Source organism: Dreissena polymorpha, chromosome 8 (assembly GCF_020536995.1).
Source record: "Dreissena polymorpha isolate Duluth1 chromosome 8, UMN_Dpol_1.0, whole genome shotgun sequence".
NCBI classification, from domain to species: Eukaryota; Metazoa; Mollusca; class Bivalvia; order Myida; family Dreissenidae; genus Dreissena; species Dreissena polymorpha.
The window spans coordinates 16,508,995-16,527,399 of record NC_068362.1 but is presented as its reverse complement, the minus strand read 5'-3'; positions in this window follow the sequence as shown (position 1 = coordinate 16,527,399).

The following is an 18,405-nucleotide window of genomic DNA, read 5'->3' as shown; positions in this document are numbered from 1 at the left end:
ACATTTATGCTCGCGCTTTTGTATAATATAATGGCTGTTAATTTTTAAAAATTACTCAAAAGGTATATCAGGTATAGAATAAAAACATTATTAAACAGCGCTGCGTACAATATTGTGATACATATATGTGTACATAGTTTAATTACTTGTATAGAACTTGCCTCTTGACTCGTCCTATATGGTCTGTGTACTCGTACAAATATATCACTTTGTTTCACCTTGCAAGTATGTAACATTAAACTATAAGTGAATTGTTAATGCTTATAACGAATATTGAACAACAATGATATCCATATGCCCTATAAAATATTTCCGAACTGAAACGTGCAAAACTGGAATGTGAGATAATTTTATCATCTTGTATGCATACAAAGCATACACAAATGACTCATCCAAGTATAATGTACGCACAAATATTGGCTATTTTGTAATCGTCATTAATAAATGTCAATTAGTGTTGCATCAGTTGATGTTAACGATATCAAATGTAATTTGCCGTTTATCACAAATAATACATATAGTTAAATATAAATATTGTAAAATTATGTTTTTGACAACAACAACACCGCCACTTCCACCAACAACAACACCAGCAAATGACCCAATGTTATTGGTTTACAGAAATATGTCTTATATCTTTTCTAGTTTGAGACGAGTGAGCATCTACACTACCACAATATCAAACAACATACGGCGGATGGCCGAGGAAGCCAGTCGTGGAATGGAATCGTCTTTGTCTGAAACGGCGCCATAAAACCAGCACATTGCAACATCGCGTTTACCATTTGAAAAACATTCAACAATTGTCTATTTTACACATCGTATATGGTATTGCTAAAACAGACATGTTAACCTACTTCCATTGATTTCCCTTTCGACAACATTATTCGTTTGATTTGTTTATAGAAAACATGCCTACACATAAACACAACTTTACTCGAAGGATATTTATATACACATATAGACAGGTGCGTGAATCTATGTCATACGGTCATACTGACAGTTTTGCCAATATATTGGATCTTATTTGTGTTCAAATAAGCAAATAATAAAACACCAAATACTCTGTCAGAAACGATGTTAGTATTTAATTTAGCAAACTATGAAACTCCAAAACTCTGTCAAGAGATAAAATATTGTTCCTATCCGCTCCTCTTTTAAACAAAACACTAACTTGTGATTACAACTGAAATCATCATCTTGGAACGGTAAATTTAAAGAAACGAGGGTTCCAACCGATCTTATGGCTAGCAGAGTCGCACACCTACCCCAGAATTTGTAACACCCCGTCTTAAATTATCTTAATCTAATGTACCTTTGTCTGGGATTCCATTACGAGTGCGATCATATAGTATAGGACGCCATAATACATTGTTTCTAAATGACACTCTGGAATGTGGATCAGTGTCTAAAAATTACACAATATTCAAAGAGTTTGCTATGCTTATATTAATATGTGTTAACACAGCATATAACTATTTCTGATTACGCGCATATGTAGTATATATCTTATACGCTCCGAAAGGTATGGACATATTGTCCATAATGCATGACCATTATGTACATAGGGCTAACTGGTTCAGTACGAAAATGGCGAAAATGCATTTATTATGCACTACATACTTCATTTTGGTTGTGGCTTTTATTGTTTACTCATACTTCAAACGGGCCTATACTTCGCATTTGCCAGAATCTGGGCCGTTCTTCGTTAATCTTATAACCTTATTCTTAACCAGCGATTTGTGCTAAGGTGTCACATTGTACGTATTTATATAATTCTGTATTCGCCGTGACTGGTCCAAAGGAGTTGAACAAAAATAGTATTGTGTTTGGTACAATAACAGTTTTGTTTAAAAAAGTGTATTAAATATGAGTAAAATGCAGAAACGAGAGGAAACTATTATATGGTTATGGGTTTGGCTTTTTTGTGTTTTTTAACTTGAGAATAGCTATTTTATTATGACACTTCTACTGTTTTAAAGTTGTTAGGATTTAAACATATTAATCAATGTCATAATGTTATATTCATTAATGGCATATTCTGCTTGATGTACTTTTTTGTTTCCAATAAATGTTGTTTGTACTTATATTTATTTCAATTACTTTGACCAAATTTGCTAGGTAATCGTCCTGCAACAGATTAACAAACTAAGCCACTTTTCAAATTATTGCTTGACGAAAATGTAAAATCCTTTTTCATTAAATAGTCCTTTAATAAAAGCCAATTTTAATTTAATAAATTTAAGATACATCAAAAACGAAAACCCTATTTTGTAGGAATTGAAAACTTGATAGAAAAGTATAGTTGTTACGAAAACAGAAACATTCAACACCTGGAAAAGAAACTGTTTTCTTAAGTTTCAATTAATTTCCTTTAAAAAACATCATCCAAAACGTACCGCTCGTTTATTAAAATTTCAATCAAATTAAGATCTAATTAACTTCAGCGTATCAAGCTAACTTTACCATAACCGTAAAAACAATAAACAAAAAAGTCAGATAATGATGTCAAACGAATGGACATTGCATATATAATAAATTAAAGGAAGGAGAATAAGCTAAACTTGCACATTTTCATAGAGATAATTTTATAAGGGTCAATCTAACCATACTGATATGAAACATTTATTTAAATTTAAATTATATTTATTTCTATGTATAATTAATTCTATGTTTTAATTAATTAATTAATTTATTTATTAATCTATTATTTATTTATCTTTTTTATTTATATTAAATTAAATTCTCTTTTATCTGTTAAACGGCAGAACAATATAGTAAGCATACTAATAAGATTGACCGTATGAGTCAGAAACCGAATGAGTATTAAGCTTTCTGCTTTTTGGACAAAAGCAATCTCAAAGTAAGAAACATGTTGTTATTTGTTGATCAAAATTAAAATACAATACAGAGTATGTGTTGATGTATAAGCAAGCGCCTGTCTAAGTGGAAAGTTCACAACTGATTGCAACAAAATCCAGTTGTAATTCCGAAATGTGTATTTGCATTAAACATTATACAATGTGTATAGCAGATACATATAATAAACGCAAAGTAGTATTCAAACCTTAAGAATTAACGGTAAAACGTTGAGGAACCAAATTGATTGGCATGGTAAATATGTTTGTCTAGATTTGTAAGCGTTAATTTTTATTGAGTCCATATAATAAAACAAGTTGTAGGGGCCTTTTCACGTTTTGAAATTTAAAAAAAATAAATTCGCAAATCTCCGTTGTAGTTATGATATTTGTGAGAAAACTGTAATGCAGAACATTTACCATGCTCTAAAATATCCATAATATGCAACGTTTAACAACCTGAAAATTATAAGGGGCAGCAACGCGAAACGATTGAATAATTTGGAGAATTATGTTGCTGTCGTTATATTTTGTGACACTACGAAGATTGCGTATATAAAGTAAAAAAATACATCACTCATTGTATTAGCACGGATGGCCGAGTGCCCTAATATAAAGAAGTGAAACTCCAGCTGCTGGAGCAGTATTGAATTTTCATTAAAAACAATTAGTTGGTCCTTTATTTAAGGCAAGTGACCGATTGCCCAAACAGTACAAAGCATTAGACTTTTACTCCAGCCTCCAGGTTTAGGTAGTTAGAGCCCAGATGTGGTTACTTTTTTTCTTTCTTTATTTTAAATGGAGCTTTTTAGATCCAATGTTTACATATATCAATGTAAAGCATTTACTGAGAAACTTCAATATATGCCAATATTTTTTAAAAGGTCCCTGTCTGTCTTATATTTGTTTAACTAATAATGACTCAGATGTATACTTCATATTAATCATATTAAGTATAACACTTAAACCACGCCCCAGCGCGCTGTATTTTATTTCGAGGCTTTCACGAAGCGTCTTCCAAAGTAATTAAAGACCGCGGCACTTTGTGTAACTAGACTGCGCATATGCGGTATTATTTTTATGGCCTGCATCTTGTTGTGGACATGTTTTAGCACAGTGAAAACATTTCATATGCTGGTGTGAATGTTCTTGTATGGCTATACAGTATAATTAAATGTAATTGGTTTTATTTGTATTACATCAGTAAGGACGCATCATATCACGTCCTCATGTAGGACTTAAAAATACATTGTCAAACAGATGGTAGCTCTATTCTGACTGATCAATATATAGAGTTAATAATCAACGTTTATTATGAAACGGACTTGAAACAAGGAAAAATGACACGACACTATCAGAAGTCCATCAATTTGTAAAGTTATCGAAGTGAAATCGTTAAGTTAAAGTTTACATCAATGGTACACTATTTCATCACTTACTGATAAAAAAAAACAACTTAATACGCGAGTGATTTTTTTATTGCTTTTGATATGCCAACGGGAATTTAACGCAATATCAAGTTTTGTTTGAACATTGAAATTTATCAATTACACATGTGAATTTTTTGTAACAGAGAATTTCTACAAAACAGTATTTTATTACAAAACTGATCGGTATATAAACGAATGACGTTGAGAAATCAACGGACATCCATTAACGTCCATCCGATGGAATGTTTCCTAATTGCTCAAACACCACATCATCGCCAGAAGATTGTTTGGATTGTACCCGAACGACTGACTTTTCCGTCCGGACGACACAATCGGAAAGGCACTTTGCACCAACTAAAGAACGGGACACTAGTATTTCCGAATGGCTATGGAAAACAACACCTCTTGTATTAATTTGTGTAGGACTAGTAGGAAACATCCTTACAATCAAAGTGTTTCTACGAATGGGACTACGTAGACAGCCAACGTTGATGTTTTTATTGTTCTTAGCATTCACTGACTCAGTCGTTCTTTTGTCAGTACTGCCGAAATACTGGATGCAATACACGTTTGATTTTGATCTCAGACTTTTAAGCAATTCAAATTGTAAGCTGTATTATTTCGTTGTGTATTTATCGATGCAATATTCATCGTGGATTTTAGTTGGGGTAAGCATAGAGCGTGCTGTTAAAACATATTTTCCACTACGGTACAAACACATATACACAACAAAGCGGGTGGTTAAAGGGCTGTTCATGACTTTGTTCATCCTTTGTTGCATCAACATGCATTTCTTTTTTACAAACGGTATAAATGAGTATACAGAGGATGCATGCGGATCATTATCGCCAGAATATTTATATTTCGACGAATACATATTTGTCTATATAGACATGGCAGTATCAAACTTAGTTCCATTTCTGATAATGTTCGCGTGCAATATTTTAATCATTCGTATACTCAGAAAAGTTCAGAAGCAGCGGCCGACGATGATGCATGATCTCTATGTCCATCGAGCCAATAGCTTCACCATCAAGATGACCATGATGATTGTCATTTGTATGGCCTACTTTCTTCTCGCTATGACACCATTTACCACCTTCTTCATTGTGGAATCATACCTGCGTCCCGGCTATAAAGAAGCTAACAATTATGTGGCTTTGGCTAGATTGGACCTGATTTGGACGGTCTGCTACTTGATCGGATTGACCAATTTCTGTGTGAACTTCTTTTTGTACACAGCGATGAACGATAGATTCTCCAAGGAGTTTCTGGCAATGACCCGTTGTCAGCCAAGGTAATAATGTAATTTGAATTGTTAACTTAATGTATAAATAATGTATAAGGACCTTGAAATGTTGTCTCACACAATTTCCCCGATAACATGTTTGAACTACATGTAGATGTGTACGTGTGCTTCCTTGTGAAGATGCTCTTCCGCTCATATTTATCGCTTTAGCGTTTAATTTCAATATCGATCAATCGACACGGAAATAAGAAAAATATTGTTATCCCCACGCTTTTTGAAAAGCGTGGGGATATTGTGGTTATCTCCGCAGTATGTCTGTTCGTCTGTCCGTCTGTCTGTCCGTCCGTCCTGGCCACTATTATCTCCTACACTATTAGCACTAGAACCTTGAAACTTACACACATAGTAGCTATGAGCATATGTGCGACGGTGCACTATTCGGAATTTTGTTCTGACCCCTGGGTCAAAAGTTATGGGGGTTGGGGTGGGGGCCGGGTCAGAGATTTTTACTCATTTTTTAGGTTATTTTACTATAATTTCTTCATTTCTATACTGATTGTCTTTAAATTGTCTGAACAATACGGTCAATCTCAACTGTGCATGGCCCCATTACCAACCCTGGGGCGTCCAACCCGCATAGGCCACGCCCACCCAAAATTGCCTTTTGCTATAATTTCTTCATTTCTACACCGATGAACTTAAAATTGATACTGAACCTCTCGTATGACAATACGGTCAATCTCAACTATGCATGGCCCCATTACAAACCCTGGGGCGCCCCGCCCACATAGGCCACGCCCACCCACAATTTCCTTTTACTATAATTTCTTCATTTCTACACCGAGTCACTTCAAATTGATACTGAACCTCTCTTATGACAATACGGTTAATCTCAACTATGCATGGCCCCATTACCAACCCTGGGGCGCCCCGTCCACATAGGCCACGCCCACCCAAAATTCCATTTTTACTATAATTTCTTCATTTTAACATGTACACTGATTCACTTCAAAATGATACTGAACCTCTCTTATGACAATACAGTCAATCTCAACTAGGCATGGCCCCATTACCAACCCTGGGGCGCCCCGCCGCCCACATAGGCCACGCCCGACCAAAATTGCCTTTTACTATAATTTCTTCATTTCTACACCGATTCACTTCTAATTGACCAGTCGCCAAATTATCGATCGCTCCGCCCACATAGTCACGTGGTCTAGTGATTAGAAAACTCCGACAAGCAGATCGCAATTATAGCGGATTACGTGAAATTCTATATTTGTAATGATGTATTATGCTCTTTTCTATAAAATAAATTATTAAAGCCGCACACTAAACTAAACTGCTTTGTAAAACGTTAATACAATCATAAAAACTTTAGAGAGAAATGGCGTAATCAAAATAAATGAGTTAACGGCAGACTGACTATCAGAAACGTTTCTTATTCATATTAGATAGGGAGGTGATGAAAAATCCGTTGTAAAAATGAGCATTTATTTCATATTGATTTTGAACTTGTATTCAACCGTCTGACAGTGAACCCGGTGGCTATTCATATATAATTTTGAAAATATTTTTATTAAATTCAAATGACATATCCATATCATGATGGGTTTTTTGTTTATTAAAAATGTTTAGATCTTTGTTTTATTGTGTTATTTTTAAAAAGACACCGATTTTTTTATTTAGATATAAATTAAATTTTTATTGTAACCATAATTTAATACAGGCCTGATTTCGTGGTTTCATTAACAGATAGTCTAATATTCATTTTATTACATTTATGTTTAATGCGAACCTGTAACATTTCACTATCAAAAAATGAAATGTTGGTATTACGGTGCTGTTCACGAACATTCGAATTGAATACATTTAGCATGTTACGCATTTGCTTATTTATAACAAGATGGCCCTTATATGTTAATTGCAATTTTAACATTTCTCCCCGTATCAATATATGTTGTATTAGAAATGTTGTTGTTGTAATATAAGCCGTACATTTTACACTTGAAGTCGCTTTAAGCTGGCTAAGCCGCTTTAAAATCACCTTTTTGTTGTTTGTACTTTAGTTAAAACAATATTTAAGTTAACAATTTATAATGATTTCCCTTGTTTATGATCCACAGAAAATAAATATATAATTGGAAATCATTTAAGTAATTAAATAGTTTTCTTTTCTTGTGTACAGTACCTAACAATGCCTTAATGTTCCTTCATTCTGAGATCCACGCAACATACTGTTATTTATTAATCATCGACAATTACGCTGAGATTAATAAGCACGTGTGGCAATTATTATGTTGCCCAAACTGCTTAATAATATTGTGCATAAAACGGTATAACACGTTTTATAGAACACACACCTGGTGTGGTTAAACTATTTATTGTGTTTGTTTTCTCAATACTCGTTCATATGTTCAAGAAATAAAGATAAAATAATAACCTTTTATAAAGTATGTATAGCACCTACAACTTTGAATAATGATCGAACAGTAATGATCATGCATTTGATATAAAATCTGTGTAAACTCTTAAAAATTACGTCCATTCCATATGTACAACACGCTTTGTTTGTCGGACAAAATGGCGGCCAGATAAGCGTTGCTGAGGGGTGTGTGAAAAATCGATATCTGATTGGCTAATCGACAAAATGTGGGCGGAGTTGGCGACTGGTCAATTGATATTGAACTTCTCTTATGACAATACGGTCAATCTCAACTATGCATGGCCTCATTACCAACCCTGGGGCGCCCCTGGGTCAAACATGCGGAGTGGGGATACGCGTCGGCCTCTGCCGCGCCATTTCTAGTTTCTATTTAAAAAGGTTTCGTTAATCGAAAAATAGCACTAATTAAAAAAAATTCGACCATCATGCTCTAAATTTAAATAAATTAATCAGATGCACAATTTAATGTGTTCTTATTATAATCAGTTTCTTCAGTCATAGAGATTTTATAGTTATTTTAATCACAGGCGTCTTTTAAAAGTTTTTTACATAAGAATTGATATTATGTCAGTTTTTTATCTATATTGGTTGCAGCATCTGAATTAATTTTCCAGCTTTTTAAATCTCATTGAATTTTGCATCGTCAATTACATTAAAAGCACAAGGAAAGATCACACAAGGACATCTATTATAGTTCACCATGTGAGCATTTAAACCGCCTTAATATTCAAATAATTACGGTAGCATAGAGGTGACATTAACTTCTTTTTTTTTCTTTTAAGTGCACTTCTATGTTTTTCTATCTCGTTCCCAAAACGTTACTTACTCGAGTGAACGACTTACTAACTCGTGGAAACGAGTTAGCTATTTCATAGGAACTTCTTATAAGTTCGATGGAACGTGATAAATAAAATATAAGTGCACAACTAAATAAAAGAGGAATGCAATATAAAAAAGAGCGGCGCGGTTAAAAAATGGCGTATCTAACTCGTTCCAACGAGTAAGTAAATCGTTCCATCGAGTTAGTATGTCGTGTGAAATAATAGATATACACTGTAGTTGATTATAAAACACTGTGACGAAATTACCATCAACGTATATACTAAATTACCAATAGGAAACATGCCTTTGATACATGAATTGTAATCTAATATTTCCTAGTAGCATTTTCAAATGGGTTTTTAATGTATATAAATGGTTGTTGGTGCGAACAAATATATTAAAATGACAGTAAATTACTATACATGACATTGTGTTAGAATTGCTCTAACAAAAAACAAAAATATTAAACTAATGAATGCTGAAATGGTCATTAACGGTTGTAGTGCATTTACTTCAGAACATGAAAGATTGCAGACAAATCGGTTAGATATGATATGGAGTTGAATCTTTTTTGGCACTTGAAATAGATCCCGAACTGTCTACAGTTAGATCAATCCCAATAAAGGTAACACTTATCTCAAATAATAGACAGGCAAAATTGTTAAATATGTTTGATCTGATCCGATCAGTTCGGGCAAACTCTTTATGAAGACTCTAAAACAAAACACATTTAAACCCAGTGTGTACAATACTGCAATATATTTCTACTTGTACTCGAACGGAGTTAAAGTACTAAGATTTGACTTGAAAACCGAATTGTACACAACGCTGTTAATTGTGAAAAGGGTTTGTCAATAAAAACATTTAATACGGCATCGGAAGATAAAAACACACAATTATTTGATCGCCTGATAACAGAATACCGAACTGGAACATGCACTAAATGGAAACGGACATACTAGTGTATGTATGTATACTATACGTATGTCACCTATTTGTTGTTGGTCGTTTCTACACAATAATACATAGTGTAAAGCCGCTTATAATGGTTTACAGAAATAATTTCTAATTTCATTTTCAGTTTGAGGCAAGTAAGCATCTACACTACCGGACAATCAACCAAAATACGGCGGACAGAATCAACCCACCTACGGCGGATGACCGAAGAAGCCAGTCCAGGAATAGAATCTTCTTTGACTGAATACACGCCATAAAATATAACAGCTTGCACTCAGATTTCATCCATAGGAAAACATACAACTGTGAGCTACTTAACTTATTTTCACATCGTTTGTGGTATAACTTGAATCGACCTTTTTTACAAATACATAATGATTGACTTGACAATACAGCGATATTATTTGAGAAAAAACAATGAAAATGAACAAAAATTCCATAGTAGGATTTCTATATGAACACAAATACGCGAATATGTGAATCAATATCAAATGTGTAATATATTGGCACACAAAAACGTGTGTTTCTGAATCATTTTTTTCAAATGAAATATATGAACCCATTCAGACAAAACAAAAATGTTAATATATCACATCAAACGCACTTACTAGTATTTACAATAAATGGAAAAGGTTTCATTGAGCTCAAGCATGTTATGAAAATCACATTTCGTTGCGCGATCATAGACTTTTTATCCTACCTCTGTTGCAAACATTGACCTCATAAAGCAGGGTCCGATAAACTAGTTGATCTCCGGCAGTACATCACGTGACCGCGATCTAATCGTAAGTATGTATTCCTACGCGCCGATTAACATGTTCTAATATTTGACCTTCGAAATTTATTAGGACGCATCATGAATGTTATCGTTGCATTAAATATCATCCTTTTTACTTCTTTAAAATATATTACTGAACCAGCCAGCCGTATTTATAATTTTCATATACTTGCTAACGCTATTTTTGACGTATCTAGTGTGACGTCATTTCTCAAACAAAACATACTATCTAGTTTCTCTTAGGATTTAGGGAAAAAAAATTGACGTCGTGGTTTTAACAGTATGTTTAAAATATTTTTAATACATCGAACAAATCATAAACGTGTTTCGGATTTTGTATTTGTCATTTATTATTGTTAACTTCGATAGAAATACTCAATAAAATAATTCGCTACGACAGGATAACGATTTCGTAAATCGAGTTTTGGGCCAGAGTGGTTAGCATTCTACAAACGCCATCAAATATAGTGTGGTTTAAAATACATTTCGATAATAATATGGAAAACAGAAATCGACAAAGGGATGGAAGAACAGAAAATGGATGTGTATATCGTAGTAACTTTATTGTTATAAGCAATGGATTAAAGTTGTTATTAACGTAAATACAATTTAGTTTTTGTTTTGCTGCTGCATTTTTCATTTTTTACCAATAAAAATATCACATTCTCGATTCGTTTTTTTTTATATTTCTTCTCATATTGTCAATAGGAAAGTATAAAAAGAAACAGTTTAAAGTGGAACTATTTTTTACGTAACACAATCGGTAGTTATTCGGTCATCAAGAATGTTGTGTGCATGTAGGGGGCCCGACAAGATTAATTATATTGTTTTGTCAATTAATCATTTGTTTTTTATAAAATGTGTCAACGGCATGAAGCAGGATAAATCGAATACATGGTTGGTGCCGTGATGGAGAAATTTATACGGTTCGGCCCGAAAAAGAAAAATAGGGCGAGCTTTTTGCTTTTTCTAAGCCTTACCGGATAAACTTTCTCCAACTCGGCTTCAACTATGTATTCTATATATATTTAGGCCGTGCTCTGTGAAAAAGGGGTGTAATGCATGTGCGTAAAGAGTCGACCCATATTTACCTGTGCAGTCCGCAAAGACTAATAAGGAAAGACACTTTCCGCTCCGTTTAAACTGGATTTTTGCTAAGAAGAAACTTAACTTAAAACTAAAAATACCATGAAAGCGGAAAGTGTCGTCACATAAGCATATTATGTCCCTTTTAAATAAAAATTACTTTTTTGAGCTTGTACCGCGCGTTAATCAAAATGCATTGCTGCTAGAGAATTTAAACCTTACGTTTATATTGAATAGCATGTAAAGTTATGCTCAATGATTACATGGTTAGGTGCTTTTTTTTAATTAAACAAGATTGTGAAACTGTATAGAAATATTGACATTGGTTTACGTTATCCTCGCGTAAATCGAAAATAATATTGCTAGAGTTATACTTATTTATAAACATTTTTTCCTCATGTTTGGTTCAGACTGTTTTTGTTTTGTGCATACGCTTAGTAATGGCATAATTTCATTGAAGCACGTTTTGAAATGATATAACGATGTACTCGAAATGTTCATGTTGCTGGAATGATGAAACTTGCAAAGAATATATTACGCTTCTGAATTCGCGCGTCATGATATATGGCTGTGTTTTCTTTTGCATTTGATTTTGTGGGGTTGTTTCCACTGAAAAACTTTTTGAGCTAGTGTTGCATATAAATTTTAAAGACAATCGGCTGATGTGATTAGGTTGTGTGATATTAAGATTCACATAAGCATGTAGATTTGAATAGTTGGTTATTTTTGTGTGTTTTTGTATGTTGCGTTGTATAATGTAGAGTGGTTTGGATACACAGCCACGTGGGTTACATACGGAAAGATGTTTGTGTAAAGATATTTATAATAAAAACCAGTCACCTTAAATAAAGTCTCGCCAAAACAATATAGTCAAAAGTATCGCTACATGTACTTTCAAGCAATAATGTTTAAATCTACATTTGATTGTGTTAACTTTAATTGCAACCAAATATTTATTGTAGTCATTTTTACCTTAAACACACATACAATGATGTGTATATGAAATACATAATCGTCTCAAAAGATTTTAAAGAATACACGTAACAGGTATTATGTACACCTTTCAATCGCATATTCACCGTCAGCAAGATTATCACGAAACTGTACCGAGATTGCGTCTTGTCATTGCCAAAAGTGTGTTCCAGCTCTCCTTAATAATTAACTTACTAGACTCACCAACGTTGGGACCGCAATTTTGAATTTTAAATAAGAGCCGCAATTTCCAGCTATTAAGATGATGCTGAACGATTTTGAATTTCCGGGTGCTCTTGCAGTGTATTTTAGGGACGGAAGCCGGAGTTCCCGGATGGAACCGCACCTGTTGACCACTTTGTGACCGTCAACCAAACTCATATTCTTCCGAGGACTGGGATTGAACCCAGATCGTCGGCTAAGTCAGCGCGTGTAATAATTCTTGCGACTATCGGAAAGGCCAGATGTTAATGCGCATACTCATCTCAATAAATAGGGAAGTAGTCCGGCAAAATTTTTATCGTTCATCTTTTCTCAATTTTAATTTCAGAACATTTACCACTGCACAATATGTATACACTAGTATGTCTTTATTTTTGAATGTTAGAAATTGACGGAACATGGCGTAAATAACAACAAACCGGAATATTGTCGATGAGAACAATTATATTACTTTAATATGTTAAGTATTCGTTAGCGCTAATGTTATTCTGCGACTTTTGAATATTGCCCTGTAACGTTATTTAACGACTAAAGCCAAATAAGCCATCTTGCTCATTAAAACCTGAAAGCGGATCTTTTCATTTCACAACGATCTCATCTACTCAATAACGACTACCAATAATACATTGAGCCTATTTGTTGTCAAGCATAAAGACGTGAACATTGGAACTAATAATTAATTAATAATTAATTGAGAATTATAAAACTACAAATTATATAACTTAAATATAAAACATTGTAATCAAAAACATGCATACACTTATTGATTGCAACTATTGCAAACGATAAGTGCAAGTCGTAAATCAGATCAAATTAATCTTCGTTTGAAATGACAAATAGAATGTTAAGCATTAAAATATGGAGACAAACGCCAGTAAATAAAGGGAATATTAGGTATTTTAGAGAGCCTTTAACTTATAATCATTACATGAAAGAAACAATTTGTTGAGTTATAAAAGAAAAACAAACGACATATACATATAAACGTTGACATGATTCTAATCATAATTAAATACGCATGAATATAAACGTTGCATCGATATTTATAGCACCAATATTTTTTAAACAAAGGAAATTCGCATATGTGATATTGAACATTTTTTTAACACCACGTAGAGCAGTTGCAGAGAAAATACGTTTGTATTGTTTTTATTGCCAAAATATTGGATCTATTACACGTTCAAATTTGATCTCAAACAAGGCAAATTGTAAGTTGTTTTATACCGTTGTGTATTGGTCCATGTCATATTCGTCTTTCATGCAAGTTGTGGTTTCCATAGAGTGGATAATTGTGTGCCTCTTATATAATGTTTTATGTAGTTTATCAATTTAAAACGATAATGCACTGTGTTAATCAGTGCAAAATGATATTGACAATTATCGATAATTTACACGGTATAACTGCTTAGCATGACAAGGGTACCATTAATTTAGGTTGTTCGAACACTGCATTATCAATACATATAACATAAATCAATCGGCAGAAATTTACACATAAATCAACGTTAATAAACAGCCACATTTTAGTGTGATTTTGTTTTCTTACAGATTATGTTTAAAATGATGATGTAAAGAAGTATAATATATTTGAGTTCAGATACGTGATATTTAAAACCAAAAGAAATCGATATCAAATCGATGTAAATTAATGTTAAAAATTAACTTTTTTTAATTATCCAGTCCAAAAAAATGAATGATATGTATAATTTAACATTATAAATTTACAGCATGTAATAACATTTTCTATTTGTTTTCTTTGGCAAATGTTTGTTCTTTTGACAAAAAAATGTTGATTACAATTTTTTTTTGAAAAGTTCGTGTTAACTGAAAAAAAGGTTTATTCGTCTTGAATCCAAATAAAGAAGTCTAGGATAATAAATGCACACTATTTCCAGGTTTTCTAAAGTGCTTTAACGTCTTTTAATCAGAAATAAATTGGATTCAACACTCAATTTCAGGTTGCGGCTATTCGGTATGATTACTACAATACATTGTTTCTGTCGAGAGCCAATGCATAAAACAATGAAAACACCTTATAATGTAGCCTCCGACCCCACAAAAGGGCTTAAAATCACCGAGTAAAGACTGCACATTCACAGGGGAAATACAATACTCATTTAAAGGACCAGTTTCGTTATATCTGTCTGATAGGACGATACATAAAACACAAATTACACGCATCCAAATGAACGTTCATTTCGGTTCGCTGAATTGACCTTTGGGTACATGTAACCTACTTCAATTAGTGTAACAATGCTACAAAACTATGAGCCTTTGGTGTGCCTACGTGTTCTGACATGCGCGTATGTTGGGGATCCGTCTAGAAGTGCAGTACATGTATAATGTATGTGAAGGAGTTGGTGAATGTTTACGATACAGTAATAAAACCTTGTTCAAATTATGCAGAACACATGCATTCGTAATATAACCAATACTTTGATCCCATACAGACTCATAAGCTAATACACCTCTAGCCTTAGGTATACTTATTCATTACAAGAACATCTCTTATTATCCACAATCTGGCAAGCCTCGCCGTTCTTTTATTCTAAGCATAATCTGTTATATTACCCAACGATACATGTTATGTTATACGTATCCGTACGTACTGATATAGCGAGTGTCAAACAATACAGGTTGAAGTCAGCGCGGAATATATTATTACACACCTCTCTGTATATGAACAGAAGACATTAATATACATAGTTATTCATTTTCCAACGCTATGATTTGCTTATTAATATATGTCTTATGACGAAAAACATGTTATGTTTTCCTTTATACCACTTACTGTTTCGTCTTGCTTAGGTGTTTATTCTGAAGGGAAATACACCAGTACTTTTATGTGATTAGAACCGAACACGTGCAACCTTAATCTCATGCATTTAAGTTAGCATTTTTCATTGAACTACAATATACTATGGACTTTGTATTAATCATTGTCTCACGTATTATAATAATTGTTGATTTATTTCTAGTCTCCGCCTTACCGTAATTACTCTATATTTTCGGACACTTAAAAATAATATTTTTTTTCGTGTCCGAAAATTTAGATTCGAAAAATATTCACAAAATACAGTTGTCCGAAAACTTAGAGTCGAAAATTGAAGTGTCCGAAAATAGCGTCAATTGTATCAACGACTACCGGTAATAGCACGTGCTTGTAAAATACCATGCCGTATAGTATAAATTACATTTATATATGCTTGCACTGCAATTTTAATAATTTTAAGCACGTGTTTAATTTATTTTACAGAAAGTTACTATTAGGTTGTACTTTGACCAACGAGTTCAAAGATGAGCATGTGATGTGCCGATACTCGCTAGTATGAACCTGTAACTAACGCAATAAAAAAGCTATGAATTCTTTGTGTGTTCATTTCCGATAGTTGTTGTCTATTGAAATACTATGGAACAAAGATATATACCCGGTAACATTAAAGATACTGCTTCCTTAATACGGCATCAATTCAAATGCTATCGGGCGAAACCATTTTTTAATAGCAGTTTACAAGGTTATTAACAAAGTAATTCAAATGTAATGGTCCGTTGCCCTCAGGCATGCACCTGCCTGGTTTTATGATGTTAATCTGGTTGTAAAGCCCCGTGATCAAAGTGTCATTAGATATAGAAAACAGGACCGAAAATTGGTAAAATAGCGCTGTAAAATATACTGTCCGACAACTTAGAGACATTAATTATGGACGAAAACTCGTGTGTCCGAAAATTAAGTAACGAAAAATAATTATTTTTGCTAAAAACAGGGGTGTCCGAAAGCTTAGAGTGTCCGAAAACATAGAGTAATTACGCTATTATGTTTTGTGTGAAGAGTGAATGTATATATTAACTAATGAAACATGTATTCATACGCTAACTACTATTGTTTAAAAGTAGTACGATATCGAATATTGTAAATTATTAATTTATAGAATATATGTATGTATATGTTAAAATGTTTGGTAACCTCGCTAAATCATAATTTTATTTGCTTGGTATAATTATGTATAGAGGTTCAATTAACGTTGTTACTATATAACCGTAACAAAAGTCTGTAAACATTGGCCTGGAATTGCTGTAAGTAAATCTTGTTTCTTGAAATATTTATTATTTAATTGTGCATGACTGGGTACTCATATTGAATAACACGAAGACGTGACGGTGGCATGCATGCAAGATAACCCATGTCAGTGACAGTCCAAGCCTGACGGCCTTAGATTCGTGGCAAAATGATAACCTATTACTAAGTTTACAAAATATACATGAGCAATAATTAATTTGAATACGAAAAAGCAACAATAAACATAAAACCCACTCAACGTTCATGTAGTAGACAACAGCCGACCCATTTTCTAAAAAACTTGCAAGGGATATTCAAAACCTCGTCTTTTATATTTGAAATATGTGTAAATCTCCAGAAAATTAATGTCTGTCTTTTTATGCCAACGTTTTAAATGTATTTTAAATAACTGTCCAAACATTTTGTTTCTAAATATTATAATATATTATATTTGATTTAACAAGTCGTCGTGAAAGACGTAGTTCAAAACAATTTAATCTAATCACTATATTTATGTGTAATACACTTTTTAATCGAATCCATACACGTTTGATTAAATCGCAAAATTACACTGAAGTGAAAGGTTACGCGGCCCAAATAAGTCATATTAATAATCCTCTATGGCCTGTGTCTGTTAGGAAAACGTGTCTATTGTTGCAATTGAGGCCGCGGTAGACCGGGGGACAATATCGCGAGCAATTAATCGGTAGACAAGTACATGACTTGTTGAGTATCTTTGGATAATTATCGAAGAGCTGCTTTAACTTTAACTGCAATGCAATATTATTACTACAGTTATGCTTTGAGCCTTCGTATCAATTACTGGTCAAAACAATAAAAAAAATACGAAGAGTCAGGAAGCTTGGGGAAATCGGCGGATTACTGTTTTGATTCGAACTTAAACAAGATGGTATTACATCAGCTATGCTTTTGACCTACACGGGCGAAGTAAAAAAAAACTTTGCTTTTACATGTTTGTCTAATATATATTTTTTATCGAGAAAAAAAGCGCTTAGACTTAATTTTTTGGAAAGGTTTTGCCGAAATACTAATAGGAAGATTTTGCGCCGATTAAAAGGTATAATTGACACGACAAAATGCTTTATGAATTTATTCAAAGGTAATATGCCGCTTGTTGACTGTTTCAGTGAAGAAAATGAAATTTCAATATAAATAAATAATCCAAGCCAAACTCGAAATTTAAAAGTACCTATGCGATCATTAAAACATATTTAAAACATGTGCCGTCAATATCATAAAATAATATATCGGACCTTGAAATACTGATTCTTTTTTCATAATCGAGCCATTTATCTTGAATACCGTATTTAGTAGCACAAGGGCTGTTTGTAAAACATGCATGCCCCCATATGGGCTCTCCGTTGTAGTGACAGCCATTGTGTGAATATGATTTGTCACTGTGACCTTGACCTTTGAACTAGTGACCTGAAAATCAATAGGGGTCATCTGCCAGTCATGATCAATGTACTTATGAAGTTTAATGATCCTAGCCATAAGCGTTCTTGAG